We start from the raw sequence: 26,566 nt of genomic DNA, 5'->3' as shown, positions 1-26,566 counted from the left end.
AGAACCTTAGAGTTTCTTATCTTCGGGTTTTATTAGTAAAAGGAATATCTCATTGTGTGAGTGTGAGTGTGAGTGTGTGTGTGTGTGTGTGTGTGTGTGTGTGTGTGTGTGTGTGTGTGTGTGTGTGTGTGTGTGTGTTCTGGTTTAGGGCCCCTATGAGTCGTTTAGGGCTGCATGGGGTTATCTGGTCTTTGTGTACGTTCCAGACATTCTGGAGCCAGGTGTGTGTGTAAAACTGGGTTGCTCATCGGTTAATTGAGGAGTAGATGTTGAAATTTAGGGTGCTACAGACGCTACATATCCCCCCTTTTGGGTGCCGAAGTTTCTGATGAAGGGAAACTTCGTCATCCAACAGTTATGAAGGTCGGCTGGTAGGTAGATTATGATGGTCAAAGGCAGGTGAATCGTGGTGATCGGGATTGGCAGCCGGGACAATGCTTGGAGGGCCGTGTCGACTGGGGTGATGTCGATTATTTGCCTCCCCCCTTTGCTTTGCATAGGCTTTTGGCTGTCTCGAAGCTTCTGGTAATCCTTTTTGATCTTGTCTGGTTGCCGATCCAGGACGCCCCGCACCTTGCGGCTGGAGGTGGTCATGAGGAGGTAGAGTTGGTCTCGTGTAGTGACATTAGCTACGGTCTGTAAATGAAAGTCGATGTTTTGCAGGTAGACATGTATGTCATAGCCTCCTGCAGGGTCTGGCGTGAAAGTAGGGATGTTTCTAGCCAGTTTGCCCAATTCCTTAGGGGCCACACTGTGACTGGAAAGCGGGGTTTCTTGAAAAGTCTCCCACCCTGGGGAGTTCTTGAGTCGGGATTTCTCACCCCCCTTTTGGAATGTTGATTCTTGTTTTGGGGGTATGAGTCCACTGGTTAAGGGAACTTCCACATTTGGTATTTCCTTTTCAGGGTCACTTTGTAGATGCATTTCATATGCCTTAGCTTTGGCAACTCTATCCTTAAGTTCAGTCTCTGCTCTTATCAAAAGGGCCTTGGCTTGTCGGAGTTCCTCCTGAGTGTCCTTTTCCTGTTGTTCTCTGCGTGCTGGGTCCGCATGGAGATCGGTCAGGGCCTGTTATAGTCCTTTTTCTTCCTCCTGCAGTTCTGTGTCCTCTCCGTCTGCTGTTCCTCGTTGACTCCGAGTCTCTGACTGGACTGGGTCTAGCTGGTCGTGCGCCTGTGCCAGGTTCCTCTGAGCCTCCTCAACTTGGATCTGTAATGACAACGATTCCTGTTGCAGACGAGAATTTTTTTCCTTCATCCATTTTACCCGGGCGAAGAGGTTGTAGGTCAGTGCTCCGAAGATCTTGGCCAGCTCCTTGTGGCTATAGTCCTGTGCTGGGTTATGAGACATCACTGCACTCAGGTTGTCATCAAGCTGTTCCCGGCTCAGGTGTTGCAGATCAGCAGCAGTTTCGGGGTAGAAGGGTACCCGTCATGGCGTTCAACCAGGTCTCTAGCTGATCCCGGTGTGTCTCATGGCTGGAGGGTCTGGACATGCCGGCTCACTGGCGAAGAGAGAGACTGAGACAAGGGCCAATGCAAGTTCTTACAATATTGGTGGCCTACGCTAATAGGCAAGAACGTGCTGTCCACTCAATTTGCCTAGTGGGTAATCTAAAAATTTGGCTACTTTAAATTGCTAAGTTTTTCTGTGATGATTTCCCAGTTAGGTTTTTACCTTATGCCTCAACTAAATAGAATGAACATAGACTGATCAACTCACAACACAAAGGTGATAGAGCAGGACGAGGCCTGGATGGGGAAGAGTTATAAAGTTGAAACCAAATAGCTGAAACTGAATTTTAAATTTAGCTTCACTCTCTGTTTAAAGTTTAATTTAAAATAAGTGAGAGGAAGTGGGAAGCAAATAAATGAGAAGGGAGAAAAGAGAGAGATGCAAATAGTGATAATAAAAAAAAAAAACAATAAAAGCAGATAATGAAATGTCAACATAGAAATTCAGTAAAAGAAATTACTACTGATAGTAATAAAACAAAACGGGACCAACAAAAACAACCAAAATTGATAATAATAATAAAAAGGGAAATAATTAAAAAAATTAAGAATAACAAAGAATAATAAACGAAGATACAAAAATAAAAATGAAATAAAATTGAAGGCACAAACCACAAAAACCAGGTGGCAGAGAGAGAGAGAGTTAGTTCACACTCACTGAATATAGGGGTTAGAAGTGGGGGGTGCTTGTAAAGATACTAGTTACTTAACAACCTATCCCTTGGTGTTTATCTGGAAGTGTGGTTCCCTAAATCATTTCACTAGTAGGTGTGATTGATAACGTTTGGGGTAAGATTAGTCTCGACTCTACGTGTCATGCGACCTTATTTCGAGCGGTTCAAATTAAGGAAGCAGGCTTTATTCGCTACCTCTATAAAATTGTAAGATTGAGAGGACGAAACTTAATAATAAAGGTAAAATAGAAGTATATATAGTCAACAGGGTTTCCTTCGCTGTTGATATGTAAGATTAGGTCTTAAGAATTAGCTGATAAGAGTTACACTACTCAAATCACAGTTTAACAACTGAGGAAAGGTTTCTCCTTCCCACAAATTCAACAGTTTTTGCTACTCAACGGCACACAGTGGGTGGGTCAGGTTTTTTTCGCTGCCCCCCAAATAAACAGATAAACAAAAGAACAGGGTTTCTTCGCTGTCCTTATTAGTTACTTGATCAAGGTTTGGGACTCCTTTTACATATTTTTTACAACTGGTCAGCAGTATCTTTATAATTGGATCTGCATTAGGCACGCATCAGTTAGCTACTCCGATGGTTAAACCTAAAGGAGTGCTATCGTCTGGTTGAACGAAATTGGACCACGCAATGACTTCAACAGCGATACAAATACAAGGCCTTAAAAGATGATAAGAGGAACGCGCTCAAATCAATCTTTAATCAAGCTATGGGGAGATTTCTTCGTCCCCACAGCTGATCTTGATAATATTAAAATGTGCAGTAAAGAGATTTCTTCGTCTTTACGAGGGATTCTTAATATTATGACTGCAGTTTAATTCTTCTCTTTTCTTTTCTTTTTTTTTTCGATTAATCGTGACTCATAAATAAAAATAATAAAAAAAGGAATAAACAAATAAAATAAACTCAAATAATGATCACTTTAGCTGAGTCTACGTAGCGACCTATCTCACCTCAAACGCACAGTAAATCGACACAAATGAATTGACACTGAGTTAGCTCACAAAGCAAAGTTTGAACAACATGCCCGCATTCTCCACCATTTTATGTAGCGATTTTGGCTCGCGAAGCAAGGTAAATATTTATAAGTAACTATAACGTGTTATAGTGACTTCTAAATATTTTAACCTAAGTTGAAATTAACAGTACTGGAATTAACGTTACGCTTATTTGGTCTGTTCGTCCGGCGAACAGGCCGTGTAACCTTTATTAATTCTATGAAGGCGGTATCTTCCCGGCCAAGAAAGATTCGCTTTCCTTTTACTGTATACCGTAATTTAAATTAAATTAACTCAATAGAGCATGTAGTTCAGACCAGATATTGCAGGTACCTTAATTTGTGAGCTATACTCAGAGACAAATCACCTGTGGCTCAAAATTATGACATTTAATGAATGAGACAAACACAGAAAAAAAAAAAAATTATATATATATATATATATATATATATATATATATATATATATATATAGAGAGAGAGAGAGAGAGAGAGAGAGAGAGAGAGAGAGATGGGACACGAAAGAACATGCACAGAAATGGGATTAGAGCAAGCAGTGTCATGATTTTATTTCCTCTTAGATTTCTAGTGCAATTTTAGTGCAACAGAAAGTCAGTGATAAAAAGAGAAAATAACTAGTTCCTTCCTTTAAGGGGTTGTAGGGGCACTTGGGCAGAAATTCAGGCTCTAAGCCTGGGCCACAGGAGGGTGTACGGCAGTGCAAAGGTGAAGCGTAGCGTAGGCTCAGCCGGCAATCTGAGATTTAGGATCAGCTGGAAGTTTCTGAAAAAGAATATCATCTATATAGAATATCAAAGAATAAGTAACCTGGTCTTCAATAGTGCTTCAAAAGTGCCACAGGCTGATCCCCCTCCCATGCCATGCTGCAAATATGTTGCCATGCTGTAAATGTATGTATTGTACATGATTTCTTTGATTGATCGTAGGAAATATTTGGATATTTTGAGATTCAGGATTTTTTTATTTTCATAAAATGGAATCACAACTGGCATGTTACACACATTCAAGTACAATATGTTTTTTTTTTTTATGAGAAACAAAATGTGAGCCAAAATCATCACAAACAAAAGTACCAAAGACTTAAACTACTTCACTCTGTGTGTACTGAATTTGTATAATACATGATTTTCACTATTTGAGTTGAATTACTAAAATAAATGAACTTTTCCACGACATCCTAATTTATTGAGATGCACCTGTACATGTGCCTCCTTGAGGAGGGGATCCTTGTTTGCGCTGACGGATTTCAATCCATGGCGGAGTATTGTGTTACAATAGTTTGTTTGGCGACTATGGTCCCAACTGCATTGAGATCATTCACATGCTCCTCCCATGTAGTTCTGGACTGATCCTTCACTTTCCTCATGATCATCCTTACCCCATTAGACGAAATCTTGCATGGAGCTCCAGACCGAAGGCGAACAATGATTATTTTTTATTTCATTAATTTGCAAATAATCACTCCAATAGTCTCCTTCTCACCAAGCTTTTGTACACAGTTGTTGTTAGGAGCACCCTCTTATATGAATCTGTGTACCACATGAGCCCATATCCAGTCTGTGGGAGTCAGAATTATTGTTGGTTGGTAGGGGATCAAGTACTTAATTTACTCATTGAATTGCAACTCAATTTATAACTTTTATATAATGTGTTTTTTTCCGAAGTTTGGGTCTGTTTTCTGTTCTAGTTGAGCCTAATTTTTTTCTGGAACCAAGCTTAAACCAGTGGCATTTATAAATGTTTGGGAATAGCTTAGGATTTGCAGCATTGTAAGAGGGTAGACCTTTTGTCAAAGACATTCAAACTGTTTTTCTCCTAGGTTCTGTGATGCTTATCCCTTCATCTGCAAATGATGTCTTTCCATGAAGCCTGAGAAGGCTTTAACAGCAGCTGATCTGGAGAGTCTGTTCCAAATAATTCATTCTGAAAGAAGGAGTAATCGATTTCAACAGGAGTGCCACACTGGATTTTTGGCAAGACTATCTTCAGGATGCTGAATGTAAGTTCCCTGTATAGTTCAATGTTTCAGAATAAAAATTATATTTCATATTTAAATGTACTTTACTCTCCAAATAGCTTTGGTTGCATTTCACAAATTCTTGTTTTAATGTAACGTGACATTTTACCACATATTTTATTCTGTATATAGCATGCATACTATAAGCTATGTTAGAAGATGATTCCACTCCGTCCAGGGTGTATCCTGTTTAAAAAGGAGCGGCCACGTCGTTCTTAGGCCGGCCCCAAGAAATACCCGATCGTCCACCCCAAAGTAGACCAGAACAAGTTAAAAACTATCCCAGAAACCAGATGGTAGCAGCAGAAGTCCCTTTAAATGATTGTAGGCCAATATTAGTCACTCGGTGCGCAGTGGAGGAAAAAAGTAAACTGCAGTGATAATGGCCAGGACGAAAAGAGAGTGAGAATCCTATAACAAATAGTACAAAACAGAATTAATAGTAATTGCATAATTACACGCCGAAATTCCCCTTAGCAAAACAGACAACTTACCAAGTGCGGATAAAGGAGTTCACGAGGATCAATTCGCCGCTCAGGATACGCAGCCCTCAAATAACCCGCTGTTAAACCGAAGTACAAGGACTGCACATTACTCACGCCACCCGACCCTCATTGAAGCTAGACATGATTTATAATGCAACTTCCTCATACCTGAAAGGTGGGCAGTAAACAGATCCGAACAGCATCCGACAGGGACACACACAGTGATGAAAAGACAGGATAAGGGTGCAATAAACGAGCCATTAGTGCAACGAGTAAAGATAAATAAAACGAATTAGCCAACGCTACATGCTAACCGCACATACCTGAAATCGCTAGAGTAAACGGGGAGGATACGGACGTGACGCAGCCCAGGCTCAAAACCAACCCGCTCTAAATAGTGCCTTCTCGACACTGATTGGTGGTCATGAGTGTCAATCACCACTCGTACCTCGTTCATACGGTCACAATCACATCAAGCTGACAAACAGTGAGCATCTGTTATGCCTACTGTGAATCGCAGTATATATATCATATATATGATATAAGACAAAGTACATACAGGTGGGTTAACAACAGAGTTTATTACTGAAAACAGCACATTTGGTCTGAAGTGATTATGTAAAAATAAATCAGAAAAGTGTGATGGGGCGGTTTCCCAGACAGGTATTAAATAAAGTCAGAACTTGCAAAATTCTTCTTAAATAAATTCAGAATTAAAAAAAGGCTGTCTGAGACACTACTTAGGTTAAGATGAATTAGTTGTAGACTAGAGAGTCTAAGCTAAATTAGGACTAACAGGCCACTCTTCGTGAAGCCTGATTATATTAATGACAAGCACATAGTGATGACCTGAGGACACTTCAAAAACCAGGGATGGAATCTTAACACACATTAGCATTGTGTGGAACTGGAGTGAATCATGCAACCAAACAATGGACAAAGGTAAATGGAAACGTTCAAAGAATTTCTGTAAATTTGAAAGCATTTCTTGAAGAAAATCGTCAAACCACCCAATTATTGAGAAAACACAGCATGAAAAGAAGGCAATAAAAAGAATGCCTGGAGTAAAATTTGCACTAAATTTAACTCAAACAAAAAAGTAAGCCAAAGGACAGTCCAGCAACTTCAGGTAAGAGTGTATTTGTTAGGTTTGCCCACTTTTACAAATCAGTCCATTAAGTTTGTTTTGTGTAGCACAAACAGTGGGACATAAACATATCTGTAATTCAGAAATTAAAGAAACTGTATAATAATAATTACGATCATCATTTCTAAATTGTCATCTTCTTAAAATCCTCTGGAAAAACGATTGTGAGTGTGGTTGTGAGACACTGGAAATGACCTCCACTATACCTCTAGTGTGGATATGGGCTTGGTTGTACCTCTGTTGCTCTGTTGTGATTGCATGAAGACGGGGTGAACAAGAAGTCGTTCTGTGCATACCCACTGTCACTAAGTGTGATTTCACTATGTTGTCCTCCTTCCAAATGAGCATACAAAGAGGAGTTTTGTAAAATCATGAGTCATGAGTTCCACCTTTCCAATGTGCAACAATGTTGGAGAACTGCATAGTGGGTGTGCACATTTATTGAGAACCAGATTTTATGATTCCTGTACGCTTCAGCATCTGGTGTAGAGGGACACTTTATGGGAATATGACACCCAACAATGCAGCCAATGACTCCAGGGAAACTGCCATATTCATAAAACTGCACCTTGCAAATGGTTTGGGTAGCAGCATCAGGGAACCTGATGTAGTCATCTTTTAGTTTACATATAGCATTACAGACTTTGTGGACTATTTTGCACACAGTTGGTTCACTCACACCACACAAATCTCCCGTTTCACGATGGAATGTTCCACATGCCAAAAACCTTATAACAGTCTCAGCTACTTTGCACTGTTCATGCTATATTAATTACAAGGGGGAATCATTTCTTTTGTTGTTTGCATCATTTGTATTCAACATATTTATGTTTAACATACCCACATCCCATAAGTTGTCAAGCCACACAAATATATACATACATACATACAACTTTTTAAGCTTCCATGAGCTATATATACCCAACAGGCATTAAGTCCATTACAGGTGAGATCAAAAGATAGTCCAGTAAACAGAAAACAGTCTTATCTGTAGATGACAAGAAGGCGTTGAAGGTTAAGGTCTGTGGTCAGAATCCCAGATAGAGTTTCTTCAGCCGAGTAAGCAATACATCTGTCCATACCAATCACACATAGTCATAGTCATAACAAATAATCCTCTTGGAGCAGGAAGACAATAAAGGTTCTCAAAGCTCGGGTAAGATGGCCATCACCACAGAGCATGAGGTAACTCCAAACAGGATCTCTCTTTTTACTCTTCAACTTCCTGTTTTATCCCCTACAGGACATATCCCTATGTGTCACCCTAGTAGCCAGGATGAATTATTAACAAAAACTGTGTTAAACCCTGTGACAGGCAGTGACTGTTACAACCTCAAGGTAATCAGTATTTGTAGGGAAGGAGGGATAGGCCTTCCCCTTAAAGAGTGAGATGAAAGCCTTGATTCAAGCAAAATAATTGTCAGCTATATTATATTTGTACATTTGTACAAAAACGGTCACGAAAGTTCATTTCATCAAACTCCTTCAGCGGGTTGCTCCTGTCTATAATTGCCTGCCTATCAGTCTTGGTGGTACCCTTTCATCATCATTAAAATAGTCCAAGTAATCCATTTTCTTCTTTTGCTGATGTCAACCTGGAGGCCAACATCAGTTAATCTGAAGTTAAACCTGCCTCTGGCCAGGTTTAAGTTATGCCTTCACTTAAACTTAGACTACCTCTGATCGTCCTTTAGGAAATCTGACTTTATAATTTAATAAGGAAAGTCTGAGACTGTTTTAAACCATGTCTGAGAAATGATTTTTCAGTTAATCCAGTTTAAATGTACATTTTAATTCTAAGATTAGTGTTTATCCCAGTCCGGGAAACCACCACTTAATTTATAATTATATTCTTTTACAATCTTGCTGCACCTTTATAAATTTACACCTTTAAAATTTCTTTGTAATATGTAATAAAACATAATGACTATAATATGACCCTGACCATCCTGATAAGATACATTCTCTTACTTATGGGCCAGCAGCCAAGTCAAGCTTATAAAGTTCTATTGATAATGATGAATCATGCATTTACTTTCTACCGCTTATCCTAACTTCTTGGGTCATGGGGAGCCTGTGCCTATCTCAGGTGTCATACACCCTGGAAGGAGTGCCAACCCATCGCAGGGCACACACACACTCTCTCATTCATTCACGCAATCACGCACTACGGACAATTTTCCAGAGATGCCAATCAACCTACCATGCATGTCTTTGGACCGGGGAGGAAACTGGAGTACCCAGAGGAAACCCCTGAGGCACAGGGAGAACATGCAAACTCCACACACACAAGGCGGAGGCAGGAATCGAACCCCGACCCTGGAGGTGTGAGGTAAACGTGCTAACCACAAACGTGCTAACCACCAAGCCACAGTGCAAATATAAGGTAATTTCTTCACGCAGCCATCAAACTGCACTCTTACTCCACTGTACTCAAACTTGCACCTTAGCCTATCTACTGTATAGATGTATATTAAACATACTATATACTGTAGGTTTACTCTTCATGTAAACCTACTCATGCTAGACTTACAACTAGACTAGACGTATAAATTTTTTATTGTCAATATTTTCAATATTTTAATATTTTAACTTGATCTTATTTGTTATCTTCATTTGATTCTTTATTTTTTTTTTTGGATTTTGTTTTCCCTTAATAATAAAAACCTTCATTTAGAAACTGCATGTTGTGTTTACTTGTGTAATCTTTGACTAATATTTAAATGTGTTTGATGATCTGAAACATAAAAGTTTCACAAATGTGCAAAAAATAAAAAAAATCAGGGGGCAAACACTTTTTCACACCACTGTATATTTAAAAGTATTACATTTCATAAACATCTATATGTAGTAAGTAATAAAAGTAACAAAAATCTCACTGTAATCTCACACATTTTCTAACAAAAATCTATATAATATATTTGGGGGCAACTGCCCAGTTGTAGTTTTGTCTAAATATGGGATGTGGGACATGGGATATGGGATTAAGGTGGTTAAGGTGTTGGACTACCAATCGGAAGGTTGTGAGTTCGATTCATACGTCCACCAAGCTGCCACTGCTGGGCTCCTGAGCAAGGCCCTTAACTCTCAGTTGTATAAAAATGAGAAAAAATGTAAGTCGCTTTGGATAAGGGCATCTGCTAAATGCTGTGAATGTAGATATACTTTCAGCCTTATTCCATGACTGAATGTACAGCCAAAATAACATTAAATGTGTTAAATTAATTACATGTCCAAACATTATAACATGCTACGTCGGCTCAAATATTTCCATGTCCTTATCTTTGCATATTTACAGAACGTTTACAGCATTGTGCAAGTATCATTTATTTGTTTTAGATAAAAAATATTTTCTTCGGAAAGAGGATGTTGCTGACAGTATCACTATATAAGCATCATCACTTACCTTAATTTGTTACATCAAGCAAGTAAAACCTCCTGATTAGATGTAAGTGGAGTTGTGGTGAGGTATAACATACACAATTCTCATTACATTAACACAAATCATGTATTTTTCTTCCAGTGTGTGAAAACATAGAACTATGGCTTCTCAGACCAAAGTGGTGATGCTTATTATTCTCGCCACAGCAGGAGCAGCTTTGGGTAAGAATCTTAACTCTATTGAGGATATTAGGATATAACTAAAAATAAAATTGTTAGTGAATGTTATATACATTTTATGTAAAATATTAATACAGTTGTAATTTTGGTTGTTTGAAAATATCATATTATTAATAAAAATATAATTAGGTTCTTATTGTGTGATTGGCAGATCGCTCTCTTTTTAATTTTTTTATTTTATTTTTGAACATCATTAAAATTCGTCATTTGTATCTAAATAACTGAAAAAATAATTGACCAAAAATGATGACCTTTCCCCAAATTCCTTTTAAGCTGTGGCGAACCCAATATCAGGTAAAATTAAAATATTAAAATCTTGAAAAGCAGCTAAATTGTAATTGTAACCACCAGGACTTACATTACTCTTTTCTTTCTTCTGGTTTCTAGCGGCCGATCATCGCATTGTGAAAGGTAATTAAAATACCTGCACAGATCAGTATGGTATTAAGAATACATCATTTGTACCAGCTTTACTTTCTTTTTATGTAATTAATTTATTTAAACTGATTATTTCCTATTACAAAAATTATAAATATACAAAACCATTGGGGTAACATAGTGGTTATTTTTATTTTATCACCACAGAGTCTTAAGGCTGCAAGCTAATGTATTAAGGCCATAACTGAATGAATAAGGGCTGCAAGGTAATTTTATCAGCCAAAAATTAATATTCTGAGAACAAAAGCTAAAAGATTAAAGCAAGAATCATGTCATTAAGAACTATCTTCCATTCAGAGAAGAACAAGGGGTCTTGTAAGTGATGGTTTGGCCCCCACATACTGTAGCCCTTTAACAGAAGGATTTAACAGAAAGATTTTATGGGTAAAAACTTTGCACAGTACTGTATGTCTTTATGCAATGTTTTATGGCCAGCAAAGTTTACTTTATGGCCAGAATTATGCTGTTCTACTTTTAGTCCCCCTTTGACGTAGTAATAAGCTCCACAAGCTCCACAGTGGACACTTGGGTTCCTTTGCATCACCACATAGACCTGATCATTGAACATCATTGAATCTGTCTTGGGATATTTTGTTGAAACAGAATAATTTAACAGAAAGAATTTATGCTTAAAAACCTTTGCACAGTACTGTATGTCTTTATGCAACGTTTTATGGCCAGCAAAGTTTACTGTACGGCTAGAATATGCTTTTTGAACATCTTGTTCTAGTTTTAGTCCCCTTTTGATGTAATAATAAGCTCCACAAAGTCCACAGAGGACACTTGGGTTCCTTTGCTCCGCTTTGCTCCAAAAACCATGTCTTTGTCGATTTGCCTTGTGCACAGGGACATTGTCATACGGGTTCTAGTGAAGGAAAATTGTAATGCTTAGTTCCAGTGAAGAAAAACTGTAATGCTGCAGCATATCAAGACAAGTGAGTGTATGCCTATATATATATATATATATATATATATATTAAATATTATTGTATATCTTTTTAGATCAGGCAGTAAGGAATGCATATTCTGACAAATGCCCAGTTGGATGGTCCTACTATTCCGGTCGCTGCTACTTGTACAATGGCGACAAACTGGATTGGGCTTCTGCAGAGGTATATTTTAATTCTTTCCAAATATTTTTACATTTGCTCTATTTCACAAAAAAAAGTTGTGAAAGGATTATTTATTAGATTTTAACTGGTGGAATGGGTATTAAACACTCAGTTAAATCTTATATTAGTTCAATTCAATTCAAGTTTATTTTTATAGCGCCTTTTACAATGGGCTTTGTACAATGGGATTAGTAAAAGGCTGTGAACAGTAACACAGTAACAGGACGGAAAATGAAATATTTATTCTAAAATGGATTAATGATTATGTCTTGGTCAATATCTACTATAGCTGTTTGGTACCTGTATAAAGTTTAAAATGAGATTTATTTATGAGATGTATATAGTGTCAGTTCCTTAATTGTGCATAATAACTGCAGGTAAGAACATGCAATGATGTTACAGTTCTGTTTGTTTTTCTAGAAATTCTGTCAGGATTTTGATGCACACTTGGTCTCAATACACAACGAGAATGAACATCAGCAGATAAAGGCTCTTATCCGAGCTCATGACCTCACGGAGGATCTAACATACATCGGCCTCAGTGACTGTCAGAAGGTAAGCAGGGGATCATCTGACTGTATGGTGCATGATTTATTGACTTAAACCTCAAAAATGTTATCCACTATAACACCTTGTGATTTCCTCTGTTCATCTTTCAGCCTTTTGAATTGTTTTGGTCTGATGGCACCAAATTGACTTTCACCAAGTGGGATCAACGACAACCAGATAATTATTTTAACAAGGAGTGCTGTGTGCATATGAACCATGGTAGTAAGTAAAAATTCTTACAGCTGTGTATATTTTAATAGCTTGTGGTGTGTTGCTTTTCTTTCCATGACATTTACAAGGTTATTTTTTCTGTTATCTGTAGCCTACAAAAACTGGAATGATATTGCTTGTGACAAGCGCTCTCCCTTTGTGTGTGCCAAGAAAAGTGGCTGAAAAGCTTCCTACTGCATCTCACCAAATATAATCCTCGTCACTGATGAATTTATAAAATGATTCTGTGGCAGACTTCCATAACTTCAACAATAAAAAAATAATAAATAAATAAATAAATAAATAAATAAATAAATAAATAAATATTAATACATAAAAATAAAAGAAAATATTATTTGTTGTGTATGATTTTATTTTTCTTCATGGTTATCATTTTATTGTCATTTTTAAATACACTCTCAGAGAGCTATGCATCTAACACATGCAAAATCACACATGCAGAATTGTTTTGTCAAAACATCCCAAGATCCCTTAAGGCGATATTTTAAAATTTCTGGGGACACCAGGGGTCTGAGAGGTATAATATTTATTAATATTTATATAGCCATATATAATACTGTACTGAAGTTTCCCTGAAATCTCTTTTGTAGTTAAAAGGCATAAATTTTGAGGTCATCGGTCACAAATTTTCGAGGTCACAAATTTTCAGGGATCGTCACAGCGAATCATCTCTCTCTACCTATCCCTTTCTTCTGCATCCTCAACACTTGCACCCACTGGCTTCATATACTCATTAATTACATCCAAATACTTCCTCTTTGGCCTTCCTCTTTGCCTCCTGCCTGGCAGCTCCATGTCCAACAATATACTCATATATACAATATACTCACTCTCCCTCCTCTGAACATGTCCAAACCATCTTAATCTGGCCTCCCTAACTTTGTCCCCCAAACGTCCAACATGAGCTGTCCCTCTGATCTACTCGTTCCTAATCCTGTCCAATCTTGTCACTCCCACAGAGAACCTCAACGTCTTCAGCTCGGCTACCTCTAGCTCTGACTCCTGTCTCTTCTTCAGTGACACTATGTCTAAACCATACAGCATGGCCGGTCTCAACACTGTCCTGTACACCTTCCCCTTGATTCTCGCTGATATTTTCCTATCACACACTCCTGACACCTTTCTCCACCCATTCCAACCTGCCTGCACTCGCTTCATTACCTCTTTCCCACTCTCTCAATTACTCTGGACTGTTGACCCCAAGTACTTAAACTTCACCTCTTCACCCTGTAACCTTACTGTTCCACTTCCCTCCCTTTCATTCACACACATGTACTCAGTCTTACTACGACTGACCTTCATTCATCTTCTTTCCAGCGCAAACCTCCACCTCTCCGGGTTTTCCTCCACCTGCTCCCTGCTCTCACTACAGATCACTGTCTGACCTCCTCTGACAACTGGTCCATCACTAAAGCAAACAGGAAGGGGCTCAGAGCCGATCCCTGATGCAGTCCCACCTGCACTTTGAACTCCCCTGTCTGATCTACAGCATACCTCACCACTGTTTTGCTCCTCTCATACATGTCCTCCACCACTCTGACATACTTCTCTGCTACTCCTGACTTCCTCATACAGTACCACAGCTCTTCTCTTGGCACCCTCTCGTACGCTTTCTCCAAGTCTACAAACACACAGTGCAACTCCCTCTGACCATCCCTATACTTCTCCATCAAAATACTCAGAGCAAAAATTGCATCTGTTGTGCTTTTTCTGCGCATGAAGCCATACTGCTGCTCACAAATTTCCACTATCTTCCTTATCCTAGCTTCCACTACTCTTTCCCACAGTTTCATTGTATTCACTTTATCCCCCGATAGTTGCTGCAACTCTGCATGTCACCCTTATTCTTAAAGTTCGGCACTAGCATACTTCTTCTCCATTCTTCAGGCATCCTCTCACTCTCTAAAACCCTGCTGAACAAACTAGTTAAAAATTCGACTGTTGCCTCTCCTAGACACTTCCAGACCTCTACCGGGATGTCATCAGGACCAACTGCCTTTCCACGTTTCATCCTCTTCATAGCCTTCCTAATCTTATCTACTTTCTGTTCCACAGAGTTCACCCCTTCTACTCTGCATTCCCTCTCATTTTACTCATTCATCAGCTCCTCAAAGTATTCCTTCCATCTCCTCTGTACAGCCTCCTCACTTGTGAGCACCCTTCCATCTCTATCCTTAATAATTCTAACTTGCTGCACATCCTTCCTATCTCTATTCCTCTGCCTCAAAACGGGGCTGGTGTAGCCGGTTAACCAGTATGATCTTTCTGAAATGAGCTTTATGGGAACAACCTTTATTTTTGCCTGTGTATTTTCTATGTAACACATTAATATAAGATTAAAACACTTATTTAATTATAAGTGAGTTATCTTTTGCTCCCTCTTTTGAATAAAGAACTGAAATTAATAAAGCTCAAAAAGCTTTGAATAACAAAGAATAAAAACATTTAAAAATCGTTCGTTAGGGATTAAAGTGTCTCCACAAATTAAATATAGTAATACCAACAAATGTTGACTTCCGGGTCTCCATGAGGGAAGCAGCATATAAATCATACAGAATGATGGTTTGAAATATTTGAAATATATATATATATATATATATATATATATATATATATATATATATATATATATATATATATATACTTTCTTTTGCTCGCTGCGTGTGCTTCTCCGTAAAATTATACATTTTATCTAGGAAATTTAGTGGAGTAAAAGTGAAAGTTAACATAAATTTAAATAGCGAAGTAAAGTACAGATACATGAAATTTCTACTTAAGTACAGTAACGACGTATTTGTACTCCGTTACATTACAACACTGGGTACCAGTACCTTATTTAACACAGATTGCATAAGGAAACACATTTGAGGCTGATACGATGGAATTTAAGAAAAATGAGTAAGTGAGTTCTATGCAGATACTTTAAGTGACTTTGCTAGAGATCAGTTTTCTAAAACTGAACAATCACGTCTTCAAAGCTTTTCCAGCAGAAGTGTAATATAAGCTGACTCCAGCGACATTATAGAACATAGTCTATAATATTAAATTATTCGTGTGCAGTAACAAAATCATTGTATGACAATGTGTGTTTTCAGCATAATATTATCTAGCTAAATGATCATTACAAACATCCCTTAAATAACAAAATCCCTTATTGTGAAATATAAGTAATAAGTGTCCCAACTACACCACAATGCTAAAGCTGCAACTGCCATTTTCCCCATCCACCATGAGCAAGCAAACAGTTATTGAATCTTTGTGATGACTGTGTTACAAAACTTGGATTAAAAAAAAATGGATAAATGGCCAGTGCCTTTGTTTACAAAACATGTAAAAACAGGGGTTTTTCATGTGACCATGTTTAAGTCAATATGTCATGCACTATACAGTCATATGATTCCCTGCTAACATATACAGACTGAACTCTGGTGTTTTTTTACAGAATGTATGGCTGTCACATTCTGACAGTCATAGTAGCCAAACCATGTAGGCTCCTTCAGGTGGTCAGGAGTATGAATAAGAGTTTTAACATCTGATATTCATTTTCACTGTGTATTGAGACCAAGTGTGCACCGAGCCTCTGACATTGTTTTCACTAATAGAGCTGAGACATCATAACATGTTCGTTATCTGCAGTTGATATGCCCAAATAATCAAAGTACGAGGAAGCCTCCCTGGCACTGATAACATTTACCTCTTGTTTTAGATTTTTATTTATTTATTTATTTTTATTAAATGTATACTACAGTGTTTGTGAACCCTTTAGAACTTTCTATATTTCTGCATAAATATGACCCAATAGCAGTCCAAAAGAAGTCCCAAAAGCAGGTAAAGTTAACCCAATTAACAGAACGGACAAACATAATATACTTGGCAATATATTTATTCAGGAAAATGTTCCATTATTATACATCTTTGAGAGGCAAATGTATGTGAACCTCTAGGTTTAGTACTTAATTTCAAGGTCAAATTCAAGTCCATCTGATTTCAGTAATGAATCAACAATCAGGTCTCCATGAGTGTCCTATTTTATTTAAATAAAATAGAGATATATCAAAGTCTGATGTTCATGAAAGGTGTTTGTGGAAGTGGATCATTGCAAAAACAATGGAGATTTGTGAGGACTTCAGAAAAAATGTTCTTTTTGCTCATCAGGATGGAAAAGGATAGAAAAGCTTCTCTTAAGAGTTTGTACTCAGTCATATAAGGGTTTACAGACATTCAAAATATAGACCACAAATCTAAATTATTCATCCATTTGAAAATAAATATTTAATTCTCTTTCATGGACTATTACGTTTTCCTAATATCACATTATCTGTATGTTTTATACCCATTCCTTCACGGATATGCTAATAAATGAGCCTTTCATAACATTTCTTATTTTTTATCAAGACATCAAATGTAAATACCTCACCTGAAGCCCAATATATTTTGGTGGCCTGATATGGATGCACCCAACCAAAATTTGCATCAATGTATTTCCATCTTCCCAGTCTCCCATCAGAATACATCTACCCTATCTCCAGTAGTATCCCTCTCCCCAGTCTCTCATCAGCCTACAGCTTTTGTTAAACCATGTTTTCCGTTATGTTGCCATACGCAAAGATGACATGAGCGACCAAGGTCCTCAATTCACATCCAGGGTGTGAGCCAGTGTAAGAAAAAAATGCGTAGTGTAAAAATAAGACGATGATGTTGAAGATCTTAATAAAGAACAAGAAGTTTATTCCAGCATAGCAGTGACAAAATACATGGCGTACTTCGGGCTCGTCGGAGTCAGAAAGAACACGAACCAAGAGCAAATTCTGCTCAAACCTTATATACAGTTTTACCTTTTGGTAATTTAAATGAAGTTTCGCTTTGAATGTGTATTGAGGGTAAGAACTGAATGTCTCCCAAATGTCTGGGCTACACCTTGTTGTCTAGCTGATGTCTTTAAATGTTAATCATGGTCACGTACACCTTGTCTTGGTATTGTTCCAATTGCTAGCACCCAAGTGGTCACTTTAAATGGTAATTGCAGCCACGTAGACCTTGGCTTGGTATTGTTATCAACCAAGTGGTCACTTCAAATGGTAATCGCAGTCACATAGACCCTTTGTTCGTGGTGATCCCTAATGTCCTGCCGCCGTCCCCATATTTATAATTGAATCACATTTATAAGTTTAGAGTCCTAAACATATTACCTTCTGATACTTCTTAGGAATGAGCTCTTTTTAGATGTGTACCTTGGAGTGGAATTTGGGTGATATTTCTGTAATTTCTTACACCAGCTTTATGCAGAAGCTAAATAAACAGACAATCTCCAACCTGAATCCAATGGTAGACAGAGGTTCCAGCATATTATCCTGGGCAGGTTCCTGTACAGGTTTCTGTGAATGTTCTGTGCTAACCACCTTAAGGATTGGGCCCAGTCCCTTCTTTTGGCCAAATATATTTAAAACTCTGCTTAATGATGAAAAACACTCCTTTTCTATAAAAAGATCTAAATCTATTTTCTATAAATCTTTCTATACAGCGGTAGTAATATTAAGGACAATAAGTAGTAGTAGTAGCTGTTATTAAGTGTCCAAGTTCATGTGAGCTACAAATTTAGTCTTAAAGTCAACAAGCAGATGGATAGGCACATCAGACGGACAGGACACGAAACATTTTGAGTTTTCACTAGGAAGTGCCACAGGAAGAGGGACAGGAATGTCATGACAAGTAAAATTGGTAGTCTGAGAGTGTCAGTTTAGAAATTTGTTTGTTTCCTTTGTGGGCATTCACTGAAATGGACCTACAGAACCACTTAAATCTTATAATTCCTCATCTCCAAGATTTAATTTATTCAGTTTAGTATGTGTTTGTCTACTTGAAGATTTTACTGATTATTTCACTTCTATGTATGGATTTATCACCTTCTTGAATAAGAACACATGCAAAACAGCTCATTTAAACATATATTAACTCAGCCAGTTATGTGGGATTATAGTATAGTATATAAAATAGGACAAATATAGTTATAGAGCTTTAGTTACTATTAAACCTGACCATTGATGATTGGTAAAAGACTAGGCAATGTTCAAACAATCACTGTAAATAATCATCCAATTTCTTTGTGCTTGTGAGCATTGTCTTCAGAAACAGGAATGGACAGGGGATGAACCTGATGTGATTACAGCTGTTGTAGCCTTCTATGTGTTGTGCACTGTGAGAAGCTTTTCTTCTAACCCCATTTGTAATGAATGGTTTTTTTGGGGGGTTATTGTAACCTTCTGTCAGCTGAGATCAGTCTGGCCATTTTCCTCTGACCACTTATAACAACTCGGTGTTTTTTTTTTTTTTTTTAGAATTCCTAGAGATCAGCAGTTTCTGACATACTCAAACCAGCCCATCTGGCACCACACCAATTTCAAAGTCAATGTCATTGTGCAACAATTGGCTAACAATTGGACATGGTCATTGTGCTTAATGTTGTGACAATGACACTGCTTGTGCTTGTTCAACAAGTCATTATGACAGCAGGACTGAGCCATCATGAAATAGCAGAAAGCAATATCTGCTTAGTCCTCATAGATCTGAGAAGAACTACTGTCAGGCAGAATTGGTGCAGGAATTGAGAATTTTAACTACATTGCCATGGATCCTCACTCAGGTATCATTCAATCCTGGTCCAAAAGTGTCATGAACCATGAATTATAACAATAAAAAAAAAAAAAAAAACTGCACTGCTTATGTGGACCAGCATGAAGTTGGCCCGCCACCCAATGTAAATGTAGAGGGCCAAGAAATAAAGGTAAAGAAAAAATAGACACCCCACAAAATAAAATTGTAGAGACAAACAGTTTTTGACATATACCTGATATTGTTCTGCGTATTGGACTCATTTATATAATGTTGGATGTACCTTTAATTGGTCATTATCCTTGCCTCCTGTAGAGGGCGTCTTGCGTTTCTGAGATATAGAGGTTGCAGAGCTCAGGTCAGGTCAGAGTCCATTAAACATTGCAAGAGCTCACAGCACAAACTTGTCTCTGTTATTTCTCTGCAGGTGAGCAAAAATATGGTTTGTCAATCACTTAAAAATGAATATGAGTTATGAAAAATGAGTTATGATGTGGTTGTTATGCATGATAGTACCGAGAAATGCAATTACTTTGGTTTAAAAAAAAAGTTAAATTGTTAAATCCATGAACATATGTACAAAAAAAAAAAAACAGCAAAAGATAAGCTAAATGGACACAAAAGGAGTTCGTTGATGTGTTTAAAGAGTTTTCTATATGGATTGTGAGTTTGAAAATAATTATATGCGAGTTTAATGTGAATTTGGTTCAGAGCCAAAATGGCGGCGTGTGTGTTTGAGCTAGAGCCAAAATGGCGGCGGCCATGTGATAAATAGCATGAAACAAATTTAAAGGCGTGTTTAAAGCCTGGTTAATGAAAAGAAGTAATAGGCTTATGCTTTGTACATGACTATGAAAACTGTGAATATGTGAGTAAAGTAAATGGAAACAGTTGTGATTTAAATTACAATTTATGAACATTTATTTATATGATGCAGTGTATTGTTCACATTGATGACTTATTGAGTTACTGGTACAAATATGAACTCTTGAATACATCGTTGATTAGAAATGTATTTTCCTATTGTGTTATTTATGTTTTTTTCTGAAACTGAATCATGTTGACCTTATCTTACCTCACAAGCTTCAGATATTTCAGCTTTTGTAATCCCAGATAACTTTTTGCAATATACACATAAATAAATCTATGATGGCTTTCAAATTATGGAACGCTCCAGCAACTTTCCAACGTCTCGTTAAAATTGTTTGACATGACGTGCCAAATTGCAACACATATCTCGATGATCTGGTGTTGTATTCGTTGAGTTGGAAAGAACTTATTTGTCTGATGAGAACCGTATTTGAACAACTGATGAAAGCAAACTTAACGGTTAATTTAGCAAAATGTGAATTTGGTATAGCATCTGTTACTTACCATGGAAAGGAGGTCGGCCAAGGCCAAGTACGACCGGTAGCGGCTAAAGTCATGGCCATAACAGATTTTCCGATTCTTATGACCCGTAGAGAGTTGTGAAGGTTTTTGGGTATGGCAGGCTATTATAGTAGCTTTGTAAGAATTTTTCGACTGTAGAGAGTCCTCTTACTTCACTACTTCGAAATCTTATGTGTGGTCTGCTCAGACTCAGGTGCTTTTGAGTCAGTTAAAACTTTGATGTTTAATGCATCTGTTTTAATGGCACCTGATTGTACAAAATCTTTTAAACTAAAAGTGGATGCAAGCTCCGTGGGTGCTGGTGCTGTTCTTATTCATGAGGATAAGAATGGAATCGAACATCCAATTAGTTTTTAGAGAGTCTGACTCCTAACCCGAAGGTTGTGGGTTCGAGTCTCGGACTGGCCACGATTGAGGTGCCCTTGAGCAAGGCACCGAATCCCCCCCAACTGCTCCCCGGGCACCGCAGCATAAATGGCTGCCCACTGCTCCGGGTGTGTGTTCATGGTGTGTGTGTGTTCACTTCTGTTCACACAAACAATGGAAAACCAAGGTAATGCAAGGAAAACACTGACAATACATTGCATTAAACAATAGCTCAAGGTTTCCTCTGGTGGGCTGGAAGGGAAATGCAGGTATTGCTGTAACAATGGGGCTTCTTCACAAAATCTACACTTCTGTTTAATGAAATTGGTTTTAGTTTGATGACAAATTTAAACCTTATCCTAACTTTTAGCCTTGCATGTTTGTGATGTATGTTTGTGATGTGGAACACAAAACACAGAGATACACTAAAACACAAACTTGAAATGTACTTTTATTTGATAGGAAACTGGCAGCAGTCATTACGATCCATATCCTTACATATTAAAGAAACAAGTGCTCAGAAATCCCAGGTATAGAAACCATCAACATGTCATTATGCAGACATGCTGATAACAAACTGAAAGAACAAAGAACTGCCAATATATATATAATGAAAACAATAACATAAAGAATAATGATGATTTTAACATAACTGTTTACATGGCTTGGTGTTCTAAACTTCCTGCACAGGTGTAAATGAGCTGAATATGATGTAGTTCTTTATTCTTACAAAGCAGACAAAAATCAATTAAATGTGCAAACCAACACACTGTAGTTTAAACATCAGGTTAATAGATTTCACCTACATTACCAAGAAATCCCTTTATTAATAAGAACAGTCAATCATAATAATAATAATAATAATAATAATAATAATAATAAACAATAGTCATTATGTTTTATTACATATTACAGAGAATTTTTAAAGGTGTAAAATTATAAAGTTGCAGCAAGAATGTAAAGGATATGAATATATAGTAAAAGGTTTAATGAAATGCAGGTTGCAAACATTTGAATAGCTGTTTTTGTCAGAATAAATAATTTAATGCATAATCTACATTTTCATCTGTTTCTACAATATGAAGAGCTGTTCATTACTTCCAGATTCACTATCACAGCTTTTTCATTCAGGTCTATGAACATGAGTTCCGTGACAGTTTTGTTTGCATCTGAGATTTATTTGTTATAATAAATACAAGATTGAAGATCACAGACTTGATATTTTATGGCCAATAAAATTAATCCACAGTCCTGTGAAAAAGAAAACATACCCTTCTTCATTTCTCTGTTTTTATTTATCAGGGTCTAAATAACAGCTTGGTGGACTTAACAAGGTTCAATAAACAAACAAATTACTCCAGGGGCCTGTTTCAGAAAGCAGGTTAAGTGAAAACTTTTGTTTGTTAACCCTGAAATGAGGGGAAACTCTGGGTTTTCCGTTTCAGAAAGGGAGATATGTTAAACCCGAGAAAGCAGGTTAAGTCAAGCCCGTTTCTGAAGGAGAGGTAACTTATAATCAGAGTCAGTTACCATAGTAACTTAATCTGTGAACCAGGTTTTCTTTGGTAAACCCGGAGTTTCCGTCGGCCTCCTTCCCTTTTTTAAAGAGGAAGCGATGTTTAAACACCTCATTCATTGCACACATTTCAGTTACGCAGAGAGAATCAAAGGGAATGAAATGTCCTTTTACAGATGATCCTGTTGATGAAGAGGATTTATTAATTTGTAGGGAGTTACATTTACATCGGAAGAAGATTTTGAGGCCCAGAGTGGATTTTTTGTCATATCCCTGTGCATTTTTATTTGAGCGGTACCGTTTTTCTTTACAGTCACTAAAATACATACATAATTTCATTCATGCTTACATCAGAAACATCAGCCATCGCTGCCGTGTTCTTACATCCGAGCAGATGCTTTGCATTGCCTTACGTTTCTTTGCAAATAGTAGTTTTCTGTTGAACATCGGGAATGCAGAACATATTAGTAAGGCTAATTAATCATGATATCCACCACCACCACAAAACAAAAAAGGAAAAGGAATAATCACAAAATCACAAAAACTTATATGGTGGTCTTTATTTCCAAAAAAAAAGTTAGATTTTAATTTAGTTTCAATACTTCCTAGACCATACACTCACCTTTTCTTTTGTTTCAGAATCTCGATTTCCAGATCTGCCTTTCGGATCTGGCGGACCAAGTATACTAGTTCTTAGCTGCTTTTTTCTATTTTTTTAATACGTTTGTATAACTCTTTAACTGGCAACTGAAAATACAGTAGATTAGAGTTACATAATGTAGTCCTAAAATTCTACAGAATTAAACTGTGGCATTTACTGTACCTCACTGAACTGTGTTCATCTCTGCACCAGAAGTTTATGGACCTTCCTCCTGCTGTTCCTCTACACTCTGTAGGCCTCTCTGTTGCAGCAGAAGAGATAATCCTGTGAAGATGAGCGTTTCATAAAGTACACCTTATAATACTATTTGTCATAATTTTTGGTGTATTGAGTAGGCTACTTACAACTACCTGGTGTTCTGTTGAGACAGGAGGCTCCAAGAGACGGATATTACCATGCGAATCTGTTGGGACCAATGAAAAACCCAACCCAAAGTAATATAAATGGAAAATCACAAAAGGTCTATATAAAAAATAACACGTTAAACACTACTGACAGATCTCAGTAAAACTGCAGGTAGTGATAAAGAAATCAAACACTGTTTTTTATGATTTATTATTACCACTGTTTGAGTAACTAATAACATGAAAGTAGTTAAAAAAAGAGAATTTACTACAGCATTTATTGAAATTCTCAACATTTCAAATATTCACATTAAGAAATCATGAGATCTCAGTTCAGAACGAGCTCTTATATGAAACGTCCCTTAAAATGTTTACTAACAGTTCATATAAAAAGTCTGTAATCCACCTGAATTGCCAAAGTTCACTGTTTATCAGTTCAGTCATATAAAATATTGGACAAAAGAGACAAAAACACCAGTGGGCAGAGAGATGACCCTGATGTAGAACTAAGAGGCCAAGTGCCACCCACTATACTTTTGGTTAGTTTAGATTAGAGTGTGCAACTAGATTTTCTTGCTGTCAATTTGTTTAGCTAAAAAAAAAAACAGACAACACTAGGTTTTTAATTCTGTTCATTACTTTTCACTGTCCGTGTTCTCCTACCTTTCTGAGTCTAGCTCCCCTGTCCCTTTGTGTCCCGAGTCCTCATGTTCTCGTTTGGATCATTAAAGCAATAATCTGTCTATAGCTGCTTCTCCCCCTCCTAAATTTTTATGATTTTCACCTCTTATTTTAATAGATATATCAGTACATATAACTAATTGTGTATTAATAGTGTCCACTTTCAGTAAATGATACTAATACAAATTCTATGTAATAGAGCATGGTGATTAGTCTGGGGAAGGAACAGATTTATCATTTGTCCTTTACCTGGCCTATACTCAGGAGGGCTGCTTCTGTAGTGTCTTTTCATATAGTGAAATGTAGTAAAGTCCTTTGGAGTTTTTCTTTTTGTTGTTGTTGTTTTTTTCACCATTAAAATTAGCATGAAGCATCATAGTGTCTGTTCTTGATTATATTTAATAAAAATCACATTCAATAACCAATAAACAAATATATTGAATGTTATGACAGTCACTATAACTCTAATGTATAACATTTTTAAATGCTGTCTATGTTCAGTGGAACATTCTTGCTGGGTTTAATTCTGATGTAAGAAAACACTTTCTTACAAATCAACAATATATGATTTTGTCTTAAAAGTTTTATTCTGTTCTTCAGATCAACCAGAAACTGAAGGATCATTTGAAGACAGAGAAAATCACAGGGAAATGGTGCAAACAACCAGATGGAGTTGTGTTTCACAAGCTGAAAGAAGGAAATAATATTCCAGATGTAAATAAAGCTCTGAGCTGTCAATCTGAATTTTTAAGTTATCTTTAGGTTGATGCTAACAACTGCTTAGCTGTTATATTTATATTATAGTTATATTAGCATAATAATTATATGATGTTAAATGTATTTTTATAAGTCTTTAGAAAACATCTTGTGAACAGATGTAATCGGTTCTTTTTCACATTATTTTATAATTTTATTTGTATATTTTTGTGATACTTTGGCACTGATAATATTCATCTATTTATCAAGATTATGACTTTCATTTTTAACTTAAAAATGTACTACTTTAATTCCTATCTGTTTGTGTCCTTGTCCCTGTAGTGTTTCCCCCTCATTTTAAATAATAATAATAAAACATAATTGTGACTTTATATCTCAGAAGGAATTTTCCTTGCGCAGACATCCACTAGATGGCGACATCTGACCGCAGTATGTGAACCACACAATGTGCCGCATCTGTTACTGCGCTCTTTTGAGCCTATTGCAGCATCTCGGGCCACAGGCAGAGTACAACCACACACACACACACACACACACACACACACACACACACACACACACACACACACACACACACACACACACACACACACACACACACACACACACACACACACACTGTAGGTAGGAACTGGTGTACCAGAAGCTCTTACACAAAGACAATGCATTATTTAATATATTATATTATATTGTCCAGTATATTTACATATATGTCTGCTTTGTAATATATTTGTTGTTTATTTTGTTTCAGAATGGAAGACCTTATTTGTTTTCTGAGAGAGAGAGAGAGAGAGAGAGAGAGAGAGAGAGAGAGAGAGAGAGAGAGAGAGAGAGAGAGAGAGAGAGATCCTGGGGCCCGTTTCATTAAGGTGGTTCAACCAACTCTGAGTTTAAACTTGAACTCTGAGTTGATGAAACCTGAGATCTGAAACTCTGAGTTTTCGGTTACAGAACAGCTGAAATGAGCTACTTTTACCAACTCTAAATTGACTGACTCTTAGTTAAGTAGCAGGCAGGTCTGCATATTTCTCACCAGCAAAACTGGAGGTGCTTATGCAAGCATATGGAGAATTTGAACACGTATTAAAAAAAATAACTTTCTAAAAATAAAACCCTATATACCTTCAAAAGGTATATTTTAATGTAAACTTCTCCCTCTAGTTACACACTGTTCAATTCAAGTATAATTCATGCAATTGTATTTAATAATTAAGAACTATTTTAAAGTACATTCCCAACTGTTATAATCAGCGGTGAAACTGGAAGAACAGTATTTTATTAAACCTATCAATTTCATTTTTTTAATTAAATTTACTGCTGCTATATATTGTACAAAAAGCATAATATTGCACAATATTGTTATTTGCACACTTTATGTACATAACTGACCAGTCATATTCTATATTCATATTTAATACTCATTCTGTCTTCATTGTCTCTCATCGTATCTCATCG

General features: G+C 37.0%; 1 protein-coding gene and 2 long non-coding RNA genes across 3 annotated transcripts in view; 1 reads left to right on the top strand and 2 right to left on the bottom strand.

The window, feature by feature from the left end:
• The window catches only part of LOC113650532 (lactose-binding lectin l-2-like), a 214,377-nt gene that overhangs the window by 164,221 nt on the left and 23,590 nt on the right, over window positions 1-26,566 (bottom strand). The gene's annotated exons all lie outside the window — the stretch shown is intronic.
• Window positions 5,511-6,089, bottom strand: LOC113662241. Its single transcript, XR_003445226.2, has 3 exons — window positions 5,896-6,089; window positions 5,737-5,804; window positions 5,511-5,653 (listed from the first exon to the last, which is right to left on the bottom strand). It is a non-coding gene; the product is annotated as an uncharacterized LOC113662241 (long non-coding RNA).
• LOC113650514 lies at window positions 11,842-12,600 on the top strand. Its single transcript, XR_007138231.1, has 3 exons — window positions 11,842-11,868; window positions 11,936-12,045; window positions 12,466-12,600. It is a non-coding gene; the product is annotated as an uncharacterized LOC113650514 (long non-coding RNA).

This window comes from Tachysurus fulvidraco, chromosome 1, assembly GCF_022655615.1.
Source record: "Tachysurus fulvidraco isolate hzauxx_2018 chromosome 1, HZAU_PFXX_2.0, whole genome shotgun sequence".
In the NCBI taxonomy this organism is placed as follows: domain Eukaryota; kingdom Metazoa; phylum Chordata; class Actinopteri; order Siluriformes; family Bagridae; genus Tachysurus; species Tachysurus fulvidraco.
Note: the sequence above shows the minus strand (reverse complement) of the source record. Positions and strands in the feature narration are given on the sequence as shown.